Source organism: Sus scrofa, chromosome 1 (genome assembly GCF_000003025.6).
Source record: "Sus scrofa isolate TJ Tabasco breed Duroc chromosome 1, Sscrofa11.1, whole genome shotgun sequence".
Taxonomy (NCBI): domain Eukaryota; kingdom Metazoa; phylum Chordata; class Mammalia; order Artiodactyla; family Suidae; genus Sus; species Sus scrofa.
In genome coordinates this window covers 269,595,628-269,609,976 of record NC_010443.5, presented here as the reverse complement: position 1 = coordinate 269,609,976, position 14,349 = coordinate 269,595,628, and the positions used below count along the sequence as shown (strand labels likewise).

Here is a 14,349-nt window from a genome sequence, read left to right as displayed (position 1 = left end):
TGGGCCACTCCCGTGGCATATGGAGTGTTCCCAGGCTAGGGGTCCAATCGGAGCTGTAGCCACTGGCCTACGCCAGAGCTACAGCAACGTGGGATCCGAGCCGCGTCTGCAACCTACACCACAGCTCACAGCAACACCGGATCGTTAACCCACTGAGCAAGGGCAGGGACCGAACCCGCAACCTCATGGTTCCTGGTCGGATTCATTAACCACTGCTCCATGAGGGGAACTCCCTCATTCACATATATTAAAAAAAAAAAAAAAAAAAAAAGGAGGGCCTTCGCTGCTTGTCAGGATAAATGAGCTACTGATCTGAGACAGTTCGGCTAAGGTGGAGGAATAGGGCAAAGCCCCAGGCCCCACCCCTTCCTCCTTCTGCTGTGCGAAGCCGACTTCCCGAGGGATCGCTTCATCTCAAAGAGCTTGTTTTGGGGCTCCCACATTAGCAGTTTGTGAAATCAGGCACATTTATCGAGAACCTACTTTTGCTCCAGGCACCAGGTAGTCTAGAGGAGAGAAAGATAGAACCATCAGGATTCCTGCCCACATGGTGCTCAGTCTCCGCCTCCCTGCCTTAGAGCATGGCTGTTTGTCACCACGGTTTGTGATGATTATTTGATGAGTCACCTGGCTGGACGCCTGTCAGATTGGGAGCCCCCACAAGGGCAGGGACAGTGTCTGGATCCTGGGTTGTTAGCACAGGCTGCATGAGTGGGGCTGCCTGAAGGACGGGCCATCTGAGCTGGGCTCTGAGGGGTGGATAGGAGTTCGGTGTAGATAAGACAGGTGAGAGCCAAAAGAAGAGTGAAGTCTCTCTCTCTCTCTCTCTTGGTCTTGTTCTCACTAGTTTCTGCTGCTACATGGAGAAAGTTCCTCTCTGGATTTCCTTAGAGGCTTAATAGCCCCAGGTCTGGGCAGTGCTCAGAGGAGGATGGAGTCTGTAGGAAAGACCCCCAGCTCACCTAGGCCTAAAAGCTAAGCTTGGGAGAATGGGCAGAGGCCCGTGTTGGCCTCCTCTGGGCTCCCTTCCTTTATCTTTTTGAAGCAGATATGTGGTGTCTGTCCCGCCGTGGCAGCCTTGGGTTGGCATAACCAACAGATACATTCATGGCTGGGCCTCCTGGATGGGAACCAAAAGCCATTTGCTACGGAGGCAAGATTTGAGTCTGGCCCAGCTGGGTCTTCTCATCTTTTATATGCCCCATCCTATTAATAATTAACGGTACGGTAATGAGAGTTGCTTTTAATAGAATCTGCTGCCATCACCGCATTCTCCTCCCCGCCAAGGGTTTCCCCCAGAAGGATTCACGCTGACATGCCCGTGCTTCCTGCCACTGCGCGGGAAGACCTCCCGCCAGTGTCCTTTCCAGCCCCTCCTCTCTTCCGGCCCAAGCCCCACTCCGCATGGACCTGGAAGCCCCTCCACCATTTCCATCGGCTCCTGAAGCCCCGCCCACCACCCCCTCAAGGTTCCCACAGTGGAGTGAGGCTGCCCCAACCACCCAGGCCAGCCTGGTGCTGTCACACCTCACCTGTCACCGGGGCAAACTGGTCCCACCGGGCAGGTTCAGGGCCAGCCAGAAAGTGCCATGCGCTCAGCCTGGGGCGGGTGTGAGACCCACACTGTGGCTACAGGAGCTGATTCTCTGGACAAAAAACTCACTTACAGCAAAGGCCAGTAGGCCAGGCGTAGAGGGAAGGGCCTGGCCAGGCCAGGTTAGGTTCCCACTATTTATGGGACCGTGGAGAGAGTCGTAGTTCATTCACCTGCAGAATGGGGATGACAATGGTCCCTATCCTCCCAGAACGTTCTGGAAGGGAGGGGAGTGACAGTGGGGGAAGCAGAGTTTAGGGAAACTCCTTCGTACTCGCTCCTGGAAAGCAGCCACAGGGCGCCCAGTGTTTTGACTATCGCCATGCCATCACTGCGCCCCTATTTATGATGTACCCACACCGTGGCACTCAGCTGCTGTTGGAAAGGGGGCTTTGGGTTTGTATCTGTGCCTAGAAACCTCCTGGGAATCCTGAGGAAATGCAGAGATTCTGGGACCCAGGGCTGAGAAACTGCCCTTTTTTTTTTTTTTTTTTTGGTTGCTCCTATGGTGTGCAGAAGTTCCAGGGCCAGGGATCGAACCCACGCCATAGCAGCACACCGAGCCAAAGCAGTGGCAATGCCGGGTCCTTCCCTCGCTGAGCCACCAGGGTACTCCTGAGATGCTGCGCTTCTAACAGCTGCCCTGTGGGGCACTCCACTCTGGGTACCAGAGGATGGAGGCCTTGGGGTGGCAGAGAAGGTTGCGTTTTGCTGGTGAAAGGAAGCACCTAGGTTGCAAACCACGGAGTCCTGCGTTCCTCTTGCTGGGCTCAAAGTAGAGTTGCTGCTGCACGCCCGGTACAAAGCCTGGAGGCTAGAGGCTCAGGCGCTCAACAAGTGCTACCAATGAGGGATGAATGAGCGAGCATTTCAAATTTTCTCTTTGGTTTATCTTAATTTCGAAATTATCCACAGTTAGCATGTATTACTTTTGTAAATAGAGAAAAATGTTATTCTTTTTTTGAAAAAGAACAAATGTTCTCTTCTTTTCCCTACAACGCAATCAGGGTAATATTCAGCCTCGAAAGACAGGGACCTGCAGAGACGAGGATCCGTGTGGATTCTGGCCTCACTCCAGAGCCTATGAGCAGAGCTGTGGGGGCTCCAGGGCTCTGCACCCAGCGTCCCCGTCCCCCATGCCCCTGGGAGGGGACCAGCCACAAGGCACTGGTGAGGATGCAGAGGGAGCCAGAAGCCCTGGGAAGACCCATCACCCAGCTCCCTATAGGGAGTGGGGCAGGGGCCAGCGGGGATGAAGCCTCTCTCTCCTTTAAGGTCTTTCTTGGGGCCACTATGTCCAGAAAACCAATTGATGAGGCTTTGAAAATGAGCTGGAGTTTTTACTTCCCGGGGGAGGCAATGGTGAGCCACTGAATGTTCCAGGTGAAAACAAAATGGCTCCAGTTGGGGGGCAGCTGGGAGCAGAGGGCTCCAGTGATAGGAGACCTAGACCCAGGCCAGGAGGCTATTACCACAGGCCAGTGGGACAACAGAACAAGGACCACAGCAGCGACAGTGATGGGTAACCTCTACTCTACTCCTGTGACATTCAAGGACATGACAATCACCCTTCACTTCATCCTTCCAACAGCCCCAGGACCGTCGTGCTAAGGTTCTTTCCATTTTGCAGATGGGAGAACTGAGGCTCTGCCCCACGAGAAGGCACAGGCAGGCTGGGGACCCAGAGGGCGGGACTTCAAACCAGGGGCCCACGGAGAGCATAGAGGGAAAGGCAGATGGGCCCCAGGGAGACTGGGGCGTGAGGCTGGAGCAGGGGTGGGATGCAATAGGACCGAGCCGTCCTCCACCAGCACCAGTGACCCCACCTCTCAGGCAGAGCTTGAGTCAGGCTGGAGGATGAGAGACAAATGAGACACATGGCCCCTCCCAGACAGTCCACACAGACAGACAGACAGACCCTGGCAGAGGGGCCAGGAACACCCCCCTGGAGGAGAGGAAGCCCCAGATGAGTCCCAAAGAATGAACATGACCCGATGACATAGAAGAGAATTCCAGGAGTTCCCACTGTGCCTCAGTGGTAAAGGACCCGACTAGTATCCATGAAGATTCGGGTTCAATCCCTGACCTTGCTCAGTGGGTTAAGGATCTGGCATTGCTGTGACTGTGGCGTAGGCTGGCAACTGCAGCTCTGATTCGACCCCTAGCCCGGGAACTTCCATATGCCATAGGTGCAGCCCTAAAAAAAGAAGAAGAGAATTCCAGTCCTCTGAACAGCATGTTTGTTCAAGGGCACAGAGGTCCAGAAAGTTGCTGATCTGGTTGGAGCCGAGGTTCAGGCTGGGAGTCAGAAGGTGGCCAGGAACCCAGCGTCTGGAGCCTTCAAAGCCAAGGAAAGGAGCTGCTTCATAAGGGCCATTGGAGCTACTGGGTCATCATGAGCTGGGGTGACACTTCACCAGAACTGCAGGGCCCTTTATGGAATGGGGATCGCTGGGGGCCATCCTGGAGGGGCTCCTGGAAGAGACTGGTGTGGATTCTGGGCTGGAGACGGATGATGGCAGGTAAGGTGGACAGATGGGCAGATGTGCAATTCCCGGTGGAGGCAGGGTAGCTACGGGCAATGGGAGGTGAGGAAGCAGGATGGCCAGTGCAACCTGTGGGCAGTGGTTCCCAGGGAAGACGATGACGTTTTGGGGGCTCACTGGCTCTGTGGGTAGAGGACCACTTGCCAGGGTGCCCTGGACATCCAACAACTTCGCTGTGTTCCTCCAATGGGGCTGCTGGGAAATTGTGCCCCTCTTCCTGTGACTCCAGGCCCCTGCAGGGCTCGGGCTGGAACCTCTGATGGGGTAGAAGGTGCACAGCGCAAATGATGCTGGAGCTGCCCTGAGCTGGAGCAGGGACAGCGTCTCGTCAAATCGTCCCTCCAGCCTCTCTTGGTCATTTGCAGAGACGGGGAAACTGTGGCCATGGATCCACGGGAGAGGCTCAGAGATTGTCCCAGGCACTTTGCTGGTCCAGACCAGGCAGGGGGTGGTGTTTGGCTCTCTGGAAGCTGGCCCTTCCTGTCTGCCTCTGCCCGGGGACATCAAATAGCGGGGCATGGCGGTCCTGAAGCCTCGGCGGGAGCTGGCCCTGGACCAGGAACAGGAGAGGGAGGGGGAAGCAGCCAGTGAGTGGGGGAGGGGACACAGCCTGGCCTTCCTGAGCAGCAGGAGGCCCCTGCTTCCTGAAGAGCAGACAGCCCACGCTGCACAGGGTCACGTAGGCGCTGCACCGGCCAGATCAGCCAGAGACTGTGGTGCTGCCCGCTGGCCCGCTCAGCCAGCAGCCAGGGCTACAGAGTTTGAGCCCTGAGGGCTAAAAGGTCTAGGTCTCTAGCTCTTGATGCCATGGCTTTTACCAGGTTAATTCTTACTGAAACCAGGGGCTGGGTACGATCACTGCCCCCATTTTACAGATGAGGACACTGAGTCCCCGAGGAAATGATGGGAGCTGGAGCCTGAAACTTGCAAGGTGCAGGGCCCTCCTACCCAGTAACCATCCAATAAAGATCAGCTCCTTGAGTGGTATACACACACACACACACACACACACACACACACGCATGCACCATGAGTAAGCTAAAACCAAGCTCAGCCAGGGTGGAGACTGGGTTGAGGTCACACAGTTGGGCTGCAGGGCCCCTCCCCCGCCCCATGCCAACCATCAGCCTCCCCACCACCCATCCCCACAGAGGGGAGTGCCAGGAGGCCCAGGAGAGGAAGCCCCTGTCTCAGAGCCAGGAGGGGAGAGGAAGAGAGAAGTTCTGATCTGAGCAGGTGTGGCCCGGCCCAGCCTGCTGGCCCTGGCCGGCAGAGCCGGGCCGTTCACCACACACCCAGATGCCCCAGAAAGGTGGCAGCAGCCAGAGCCAGCTTCCTCTCACCATAGCCACGTTGGTACCCAGGAAGCCGGATCTGGAGCAGTGTTCCAGAAGCACAAAGGGGCCTCAGTCCCCCAGCCTCTCAGGCCAGGTACCTGGGCCCCCAAGATGAGACCCAGCCTTGGCAGTGAAATTAAAACCATCTGGGAGGAGTTCCTGTTGGGGCGCAGTGAAAATGAATCTGACGAGCATCCATGAGGATGTGGGTTTGATCCCTGGCCTTGATCAGTGGCTTAAGGATGTGGCGTTGCCATGAGCCGTGCTATAGGTCGCAGATGAGGTTCGGATCTTATGTTGCAGTGGCTGTGGTGTAGGTCGGCAGCTGCATCTCTGATTGGACCCCTAGCCTGGGAACTTCCATAGGCTGCGGGTGTGACCCTAAAAAAAAAAAAAAAATGGCACTCCTATCACTGAGAGGTGGGATCCACTCTTCCCTCCCTTCAATCTGGGTGGGCCATGTGACTCTATGGCAGAATTGACACTGGAACAGTTCCAGGAGGAGTCCTTAACTGGCCTGGCAGCTCCACCCCCGCCTGGTGGAACCCTGAGCATTGACACAAAAAATCCGGTCTAGGTTGATAGTGTGTAGCAGGCAGCAAGATGAGGCCATCCTGGGTGCCCAGCCCAGTGGCACGTCAGGGGACCCCAGCCCCAGCTGCTGTCTGCCTGCAACTGCGGGAGAGATTCTGAGAACCGCCCAGCTGAGCCCTGTCACCCCCAGCATCACCAGGGAGACAGATGAACCATTTGAGGCCACTGCACTGGGGCTGGTTTACCACACAGCAGTGGGCGGCTGGCACAGAGTCCCGTAGATCCCCTGGGGTGCTCATGGGTCTCCGCCCCAACTTCCTTGCCCACCACACCGCGCCAGACCCCTCCGGCCTCACCACATTCGGGCACTCTGCTGCACCGTGTCTTTGTTCAGAATGCCCCCTCCGCCTTCTTTTTATGTGGGAAGATCTTTCTAGACTGAGCTCTTAGGAGGCCTCCCCTTTGGGTATTTTTGTTTGTTTGTTTGTTTTTTCAGGGTCACAGGTGCAGCATATGGAAGTTCCCAGGCTAGGGGTCAGCTGCCAGCCTACCCCATGGCCGAAGCAACACCAGATCCAAGCCTCATCTTCCACCTACACTGCAGCTCAGGGCAATGAGGGATCCTTAACCCACTGAGCGGGGCCAGGGCTCAAACTCGCATCCTCATGGATACTAGTTGAGTTGGTTTCTGCTGAGCCACAATGGGACTCGGAGGCCTCCACTTTGAAGGCTTTTTTTTTTTTTTTTTTTTTTTTTTTTTTTTTTTTGTCTTTTTGCCATTTCTTGGGCCACTCCCGCAGCATATGGAGGTTCCCAGGCTAGGGGTCCAATCGGAGCTGTAGCTGCCAGCCTACACCAGAGCCACAGCAACGCTGGATCCGAGCAGCATCTGCAACCTACACCACAGCTCACAGCAACGCCGGATCATTAACCCACTGAGCAAGAGCAGGGATAGAACCCGCAACCTCACGGTTCCTAGTCGGATTCATTAACCACAGCACCACAACGGGAACTCCTTTGAAGGCTTTTCTAACAACCATCAAGGCAGCTGCAGCATCCCAAGGCTAGGATCGCCTGGGCTCACGCTTGCCAAGCTCTATGAACTGGGTCGGGTTTGTGCCTCAGTTTTCTTAACTGTAGAATGGGGACAATAATGGTACCTGCTGCTTGAGGCTGTCGTACAGACTTAAGGTAACAGGGGGAAAGCCTATGGTAGGTGCTGTATAAACGATGGCCACTTTGAGATGCTCGATACCGCCGCTGGCAGAGGGCCTGGCACTGGGAGAGAGGCATTTGCACTCTGGCTCCCTGAGACCGGGCACTCAGTCTCCAGAGAGAAGGGCTCCTGGACGCCCCGGACTGCCTCACCCAGCACAGCTTTGTGAGGTTGCTGGCGTGCCAAATGGGTTTGGAGGCGGACGAAAGGCTGAGAATGCTCGATGGTTCCACCTGGGAGGATCCCGGGAATTAGGGAACAGGGCTCTTTTATTTTCACTGAGGCCCAAAGAGATTGTGGGCCTGGGCGAGGGTGGCACAGCTGGTTCTGGGACTGGACTCCAGGCCTCAGGGTCCCATCCCTGAGTCTGACATGGGGGGGTGTCCCCTGAGTCTCGGAGACTGGTCTTCAGGGACTCCTCTAAGCCCTCTCGTGCCCTCCGGCCCCTGAAGCCCCCCTGAGGTGCAAGTTACCCCAAAGCCTGATCTCTGCCTCCTAGGGAGAGCTGCTGGCTGCACAGCCGGCCCGAGGCTCAACCCCGCTCTCTTTTCTCCATTTTCCTATGGGTGCCATCAGTTAGGGAATGGCAACTGGGCCCCCACAGTGTGCCAGGCGGAGATGCAAGCCGTCCTGCGTACCCCAAAAAACCACAGGGGAACACCAAACCGGCATTAGGGAAGACATGGCGGGACGCTGTAAATGCCCTGGGTGCCAGGGCAAGAATGTGCGAGAGCCTGGGCCCCAGACACGTGGTTCGAATCCCAGCCACTCCTCTCACTAGCAGCAGGGGGGATCCCAGCCTCACCTTACCCATCTGTACCCTGGGGGAGTCAGAACCCTTCCAGCAAGGATGAGCTCCAGTGTGGAGGGCCAGGGCAAGCCCCCTCCTCTAAGATCTGACAGCCCCTGCCTCTACCTCCCTGCCCTTTCTTCCTGTCAGTCCCCTCATGGGTCCAGGTTCTAAACCCACTTGGGGCGTCCTGCAGCTCTGGGGATAGGGAGCATAGAGTCTAGAATCTTTGGGGAGAGCCATGGAGTTCTAGAGAAATCCTTGCTGCAGAGGAAGAGTGGCTGGCATGGGCAGGCCAGGCCTTGGGTTAGGGACCCACTGGTCTCAGACATGCAGGCTCAGGGTTGGGAGCCCTGGGGTTCTCTCCCAGTGTTTGTGGGGATGAGTTTGTGGGTTTGTTGCACAGAGGTGTGTGTGTGTGTGTGTGTGGTGTGTGTGACATTTGCCTAGTGTGGGGAGCTGGGGACAGGGAGGGGGTGGCCCTGCAGCTGTCTCCAGCCCTGGGAGAGCTCTGCAGCCAGGCCAGTCCCTGCCTCTGCAGCAACCCCAGGACCCTGACGTGGGAGGATTCCTGTGGCCGGATTAGCGCTGAGAACTTCAAACCCAGCCCGCCTGGCAACAGGCCTGGAGCCCAGGCTTAAAGGGGCCGCTGAAATGATAAATAGCCATCTTCCCAATGACTCCTCTCCTGCTCCATCTTCGCGTCCAGCCAGCTTCTGGGAGGGAGGGGTAGCGCAAGGGGGGGCTGGCACCTGTCAGAAGGGTTGTGCTCAAACAAACCTGCAGGAGTTCTCACAGTAGATGCCACACTGGCTTCACGTTGCAGGGAGCGAGGAGTGTGTGCCAAGAGACCCTTCCGGCTGGTGACCCTGAGGAGTCCTGCATTGTCAACAAACTTGCTTCCCTCTGCCCAGCTCCCTCGTGCCTCTGCGGCCGGCTCAGAAATGGCTTAAGGGAAGGGGCTGGCATTCGCCTCCAGGGTCTAGGCAACAGTACCATCCATGCAGCCTCTCGGAACACAGTTTCCCCACACCAGGAGGAGGGGAGGGGGCTGAGGAGGAGAGAGAAAGGGAGCAGGCAGGACCCATTCTGGGGCAAGCACCAAGCCAGGTGCTGTCAGGGGTGGGATCACCTCTGAGCCCAGGTCCCAGCTCCCCCAAAGCACGTCCCAGGATGTCAATTTCATTGAGCTTGGTTTTTTGTTGTTGTTGTTTTGTTTTGTTTTGTCTTTTTAGGGCTGCATCTGCAGCATGTGGAAGTTCCCAGGCTAGGGGTCCAATGAGAGCTGCAGCTGCCAGCCTACACCACAGCTACAGCAACACCGGATCCTTAACTCACTGAGCAAGGCCAGGGATCCAACCCAGGTCCTGATGGTTTCTAGTCGGGTTCCTGCCACTGAGCCACAATGGGAACTCCTTGATGAGCTCGTTGAACAGCTAATAACACCCGGCTCTGGGTCCTTTCCTTGCCCACCAGGTACCTCCCTGTGAATTACAGGTTGGACAAGGGCAACGGCAACTGTGACAGGCGTGGAGGGTTCGCCCTGTAGGCAGATGCGGCTGCAGCCCCCCTGCGCAGATGGGAGACCCAGGCACGCTAGGTGTGAGGGAACTTGCAGCTCAAGATCACACAGCCAGGACAAGGCCCAGGAGGGACTAGAACTCAGCGCTGCCTCATTCGACACCCTTAAAGGCTACCTCTTAAACTCTCCCGTTGCGCGTGCCTGCAACTGACTTCCCCATCTATTGATGAACCGAAGGACCGATTACCCGCAAGGCGCCTCCTTCCGCCCCGGCTTCCAGGGGGCCCCCTCCTGCCCCCGCCACCTCGCCCGCGTACCTCGACCACCCACAGAAGCTGCGTGGGAGGGGCGGGGCCGGGGCGGGGCCAGGGCGGGGCTCCCGCATCTCGTCCCCGCCCACCAGGAGCCGGCGTCCTCATCGGCAGCCCGCGTGGCTCTGCAGGTCGCCCGCCCCGTTGTCAGGGAAACGACCTCTCCCCTCCGAGCCTTCAAAGGGCTCCCCCCACCCTTGTGTGCGGGGAGCGGGGGGGTCCAGGGATAAGAGAGACTAGGAACTAGGAAGAAAGAGACGAGGGAGAGACACCCAGAGGCGGAGAGACAGCTAGAGGGAGAGACAGAAACACAGGGGGAGAGACAGAGATCAGCCGTCTACAGAGACAGGGAGAGAGATCGTGGGAGAGGCAGCGTCAGCACAGAGTTGGGGGGGAGGCGGAGGGCCCTCCCCCCCCCAAAGAGAAAAGACTCGGGCCAGCCAGGGGGAGAGTCAGGAGGGGGCGAACTTGTGAAAATAAATATTTATACATTGAGAGTTTCTAAATTCTTTTTGCATTTCCGCAGTAAATTATTCATCTGTGCATCGCCCTCTCTCCTAACTGCTTAGGGAACTGACGGGGGGGGGTGTCTTTCCGTGCCCCCCACCCTCTACTTCACCCCTCCCTCCGCCCACTTTCCCCCTCCCCCCTCCTTAATCCTCTCCTTCCTGCCCCTTCCTTCCCTCCTCCTCCCTCTTCTCACTCCGTCTGCTATACCGACTCACCCCTCTCCTGTCCCCCCGGCACCCCCCCCCGCTCCTCCTGCTCCCCATCTCCCCCTCCCTTTCCTGTTCAGGTGGGAGCTGGGCACTCAGGTGGGAGCTGGGCACGGAGGCAGGCGGGGAGGGGCCATCGCCGGAGGTGACCAGCTGCCACGCTCTCGCGTTCCTTCCCTGCCTTAAATAAGAATAATCGGCTAAGTCAGCGGGGCTGGGATTAAAAAAACACTCGTCGCTGGCAGTCTGGCACCCCCAACCGGGACCACGGAAATCTTCCTCCAGAGAACTGGGGACCCTGGAGTTGGGGGCAAGGTGGGAGCTTGGTCGGGAGCGGGCTGCGGTCCCAGGAGGGATGGAGCTGGAACCAGAGACCACACTGCTGCCAGGGGGCCTGGACAAGCCCCTCAGCTTTCTGAGCCCAGGGTTTCTCCTCTTTGGGATGGGCCCAGGGACTTCCTGTTGTCTAGGGCCAAACCGGCTCTCAAGTCTAGAAGTTTTCAAGGTCCCTCTGACCAATCCCCACAGCTTATCAGGCACAGAGGAGAAACAGGAGAATATGTCTTGAAGGTATGAAGGGAGTTTCTAAAATCAGGCAAGGGGGGCGGGGAGCATGCCAGCCCCTGGGCATAGTGGGCCGTTCTGCTCTCTGTCTGTGGCCTTGAGCAGAGTGCCTCAGTTTCCCCATCTGCAAACTGGGCCAGCAATGCTTCCCTCCCTTTGACCAAAGTCCAAGGTCCTACCCCTGCAAACTGCTGCACACCACACACATCAGAGGCTAAGTGGTGGTTGTTCCCTGCTCCATGTCATCTGTGCCCAGCTACCCCCCCATCCCATCCTCCCCACACCCCTCTCATCGAGGGCTCAGTGGCTCCTGCCCCATTTTACAGATGAGGAAGCTGAGGCCCAGAGTAGGGACTTGCCCCGGGTCAAGGGGCTGGACAGTGGCTGATGGAGCTCCTGGCTTCGACGACACAGAGAGGTGTCCTCACCCAGCTCCCTGTGCTTCCCACAGGGACAGCGGAGGCCAGGTCTGTGCTGCCTAGAGGGAGGGTGGCCCTTGGGGTCAGAGTTCCCCGGGCTGCCTCAGCCTGGTGACCTCAGGCCCTACGGGACCCTCAAAAATCCCCTTCTGTGATCTGAAGACTTTGCTTCCTTCTCTCTTTTTACATAAGCACAGTGAGAAGGGCATGGGCAAATGACACCCCTTCTGGATATGCAGCTGCCACCTCTACCTCCTGTGACCCAGTGACACCTTGCTGGCCTATAGCAGTGGCCTTCAAGCCTTCCATGGACCCCAAGGACCATTGCGGGAGGGGACAAAGAGGGTCAGGGGGGTTGAATTGGAGCTGTAGCCACCGGCCTACACCACAGCCACAGCAATGCCAGATCCAAGTCCTGTCTGCAACCTACACCACAGCTCATGGCAACGCCGGATGCTTAACCCCCTGAGCAAGGCCAGGGATCAAACCTGCATCCTCATGGTTCCTAGTCGGGCTCATTAACTGCTGAGCCACGAAGGGAACTCCCGAGATTCCTTTTGAGAAGGAATAAGGTACAAGGTTGCGACAGGAAGATGCGTGTGAAAAACCAGTTTGAAACCCAGCATTATAAATAACGAGGAGCCATTTGGGACGGAGAATTGCGGCTTCCTGAGGTCCCCCCACTTACCTAACCCAGCTCTCCCCCAACCACCACCGCACCCTGAGGGTGAGCAGACAAAAACAGCTTTGCAAGCACAACCTCAGCAGGCCTCTCTCAGGACTCAAGGGCTCAGCATCCTTTGCGAGGTCACTGCGTTTGGTCATTCAAGCAGGCCCGCCAAGGGGGTGCCGTTGTACCCACGGTGTGGATGAGGAAGCAAGGGCTCAGAGACCTTCAGTAATTTGCCCGAGGCCACACAGCCAGCTCAAGGCTCAACCAGCACCGTCTTGGGTTTGGCTGACTCAAAACCCACGTTTCTGACACAGACCGCCCTGCCCTGAAGAAGAAGCACAGTCACCCATGGTCATTGTCCCTTGCCTGTCAGCTTCAAGCTGTCCCCTAGAATGTCTTTGGGCAGCAGGAGAGCTCATAGAGCCTCACCAGAGGTCTGAGGAGCTGCTGATGGAAACAGCCACGGCCCTGGGCAGAGCTGCCCCCACTGTGGGCACTGCCATGCTCTCCATGTATCCGGCTCTCAGCTGGGGACCACTCTGACCCAGCCGCAGGGGACAGCTATGGTTGCCACGCTCCCTCATGGATTTGTCCCCTAAGTGCCAGAGCCCTTATGGCTCCGGGAGGCCCCCAAGCAGGGCTGCTAGGCTTCCACGAGCCCATTTTCCTTAGAACCCCCTCCCGCCCTCATGTCCGTGTTGGACCTGGTTCTGGGGCCACCACCGCCACGCTGCCCCGAGTCAGGCCAGGCTCTGGTTAGTCCTGAGCTACAGCCTCTTCCTTCCTAGAGCTGGAGGTCCTCCCTGGAGGGGGTTGATGAAACAGCCTGGGCTTGGCCCACCTGCCACATCCCAGGGAGACTTAGACAGGTGGAATCCCCCTGGGCCAAGCTGGGAGATGCTCTAAGTTACTGCTGTGGTGCAGTGGGATCAGCGGCATTTTGAGAGTGCTGGGACGCGGGTTCGATCCTGGCCCAGTACCCTAGGTTAAGGATCCCGTGTTGCTGTAGCTGAGGCTTAAGTGGCAACTGCGGCTTGGATCTGATCCCTGGGCTGAGAACTCCATATGCTGTAGACAGCCAAAAAAAAAAAAAAAAAAAAAAAAGAATCCACGTTGCTGATGGTCGATGGGGGTGAGAGACAGAACACCAAAGCAGAGAGACCCTCTCAACCTTCCACCAGCTGAAGGTACCACGGGGCAAACTGGGCCAGGTCTCAGCCTCTTGGTGTCTGGGAGGCGAGGGGATAAAACCCCTGCTCCCGGGTGTGGAGCGAGAATGGAACCCTCTTTGGAGCCGGGCAAGGCACCAGGTTGGTACCCAACCCTGCAGGATCTGCTCCCCGGAGCTGGAACCGAAGCTTCCAGTCTGGAAGCAGAGGGGCCAGGGGAGGCCCGGGCTAGGCTGTGGGTGAAGGATGCTGGGGGAGGGGGACGGAGAGGGGAGAAGAGAACCAAGAGCGACTTTCAGTCCCACTCCGGTGACTCATCTACCCCACCTTGAGCGAGAAAGGTAGAGCTTTCGTTATCATCATCATTAGAGGGGGGTGGTTCGAAATGTCTAGAAGCTGCGGAAGAGGAAGACGGCTCACGCACACGTGAACCACAGTGAGTCATCCCTGCGTGAGGAGTGTTGGTGATTTTTATCTTCTTGCTTGTAGTTTTCAGTGTTGCTTGAATTTTTTTATTCTACAAGAAGAGTGTTTTGGTGTTTTTTTTTTTTTTTTTTAACAGAAACAACAGTGATGTTACCAAAAAAAAAAAAAGAATTTTAAATCAACAAGACTAAACACTGAGTACCAAGATGCCCTTCCAAAGAGATGAAGCAGTTATGAACACCACCAAGGGAAAATGTAAGAGGCTGATGGTCCTGCAATCAGAAGGACAGAAGTACCAGACCCAGGGAGTCAAGGAAGCAAAGCTGAGTTTTAAAAACTTGCTGAAAAAAATGCTCCTGGGGAACGTGAGTGCCTTTGAGAGGAGTCAGTAGAGGAAGGATCCTTGAGGTCTCCGGCAGAGTGCTGGGATCTTGGGACCCAGGACGATTCAGCGCAGGCTGAGACTGAGGCTCAAAGGCTGCTGGCTGGGCAGCCGTGGGCAAGTGGCTGGGCTCTCTAGAACTCGGTGTTT

At 57.0% G+C, this 14,349-nt stretch overlaps 1 long non-coding RNA gene across 1 annotated transcript in view; it reads right to left on the bottom strand.

Annotated features, from left to right (window-relative positions):
• Positions 2,524-14,349, bottom strand: part of LOC102162054 — a 32,419-nt gene continuing 20,593 nt past the window's right edge. Inside the window, exon 3 of the long non-coding RNA XR_002337821.1 lies at positions 2,524-4,690. This is a non-coding gene — a long non-coding RNA (uncharacterized LOC102162054). The remainder of the gene's footprint in view (positions 4,691-14,349) is intronic.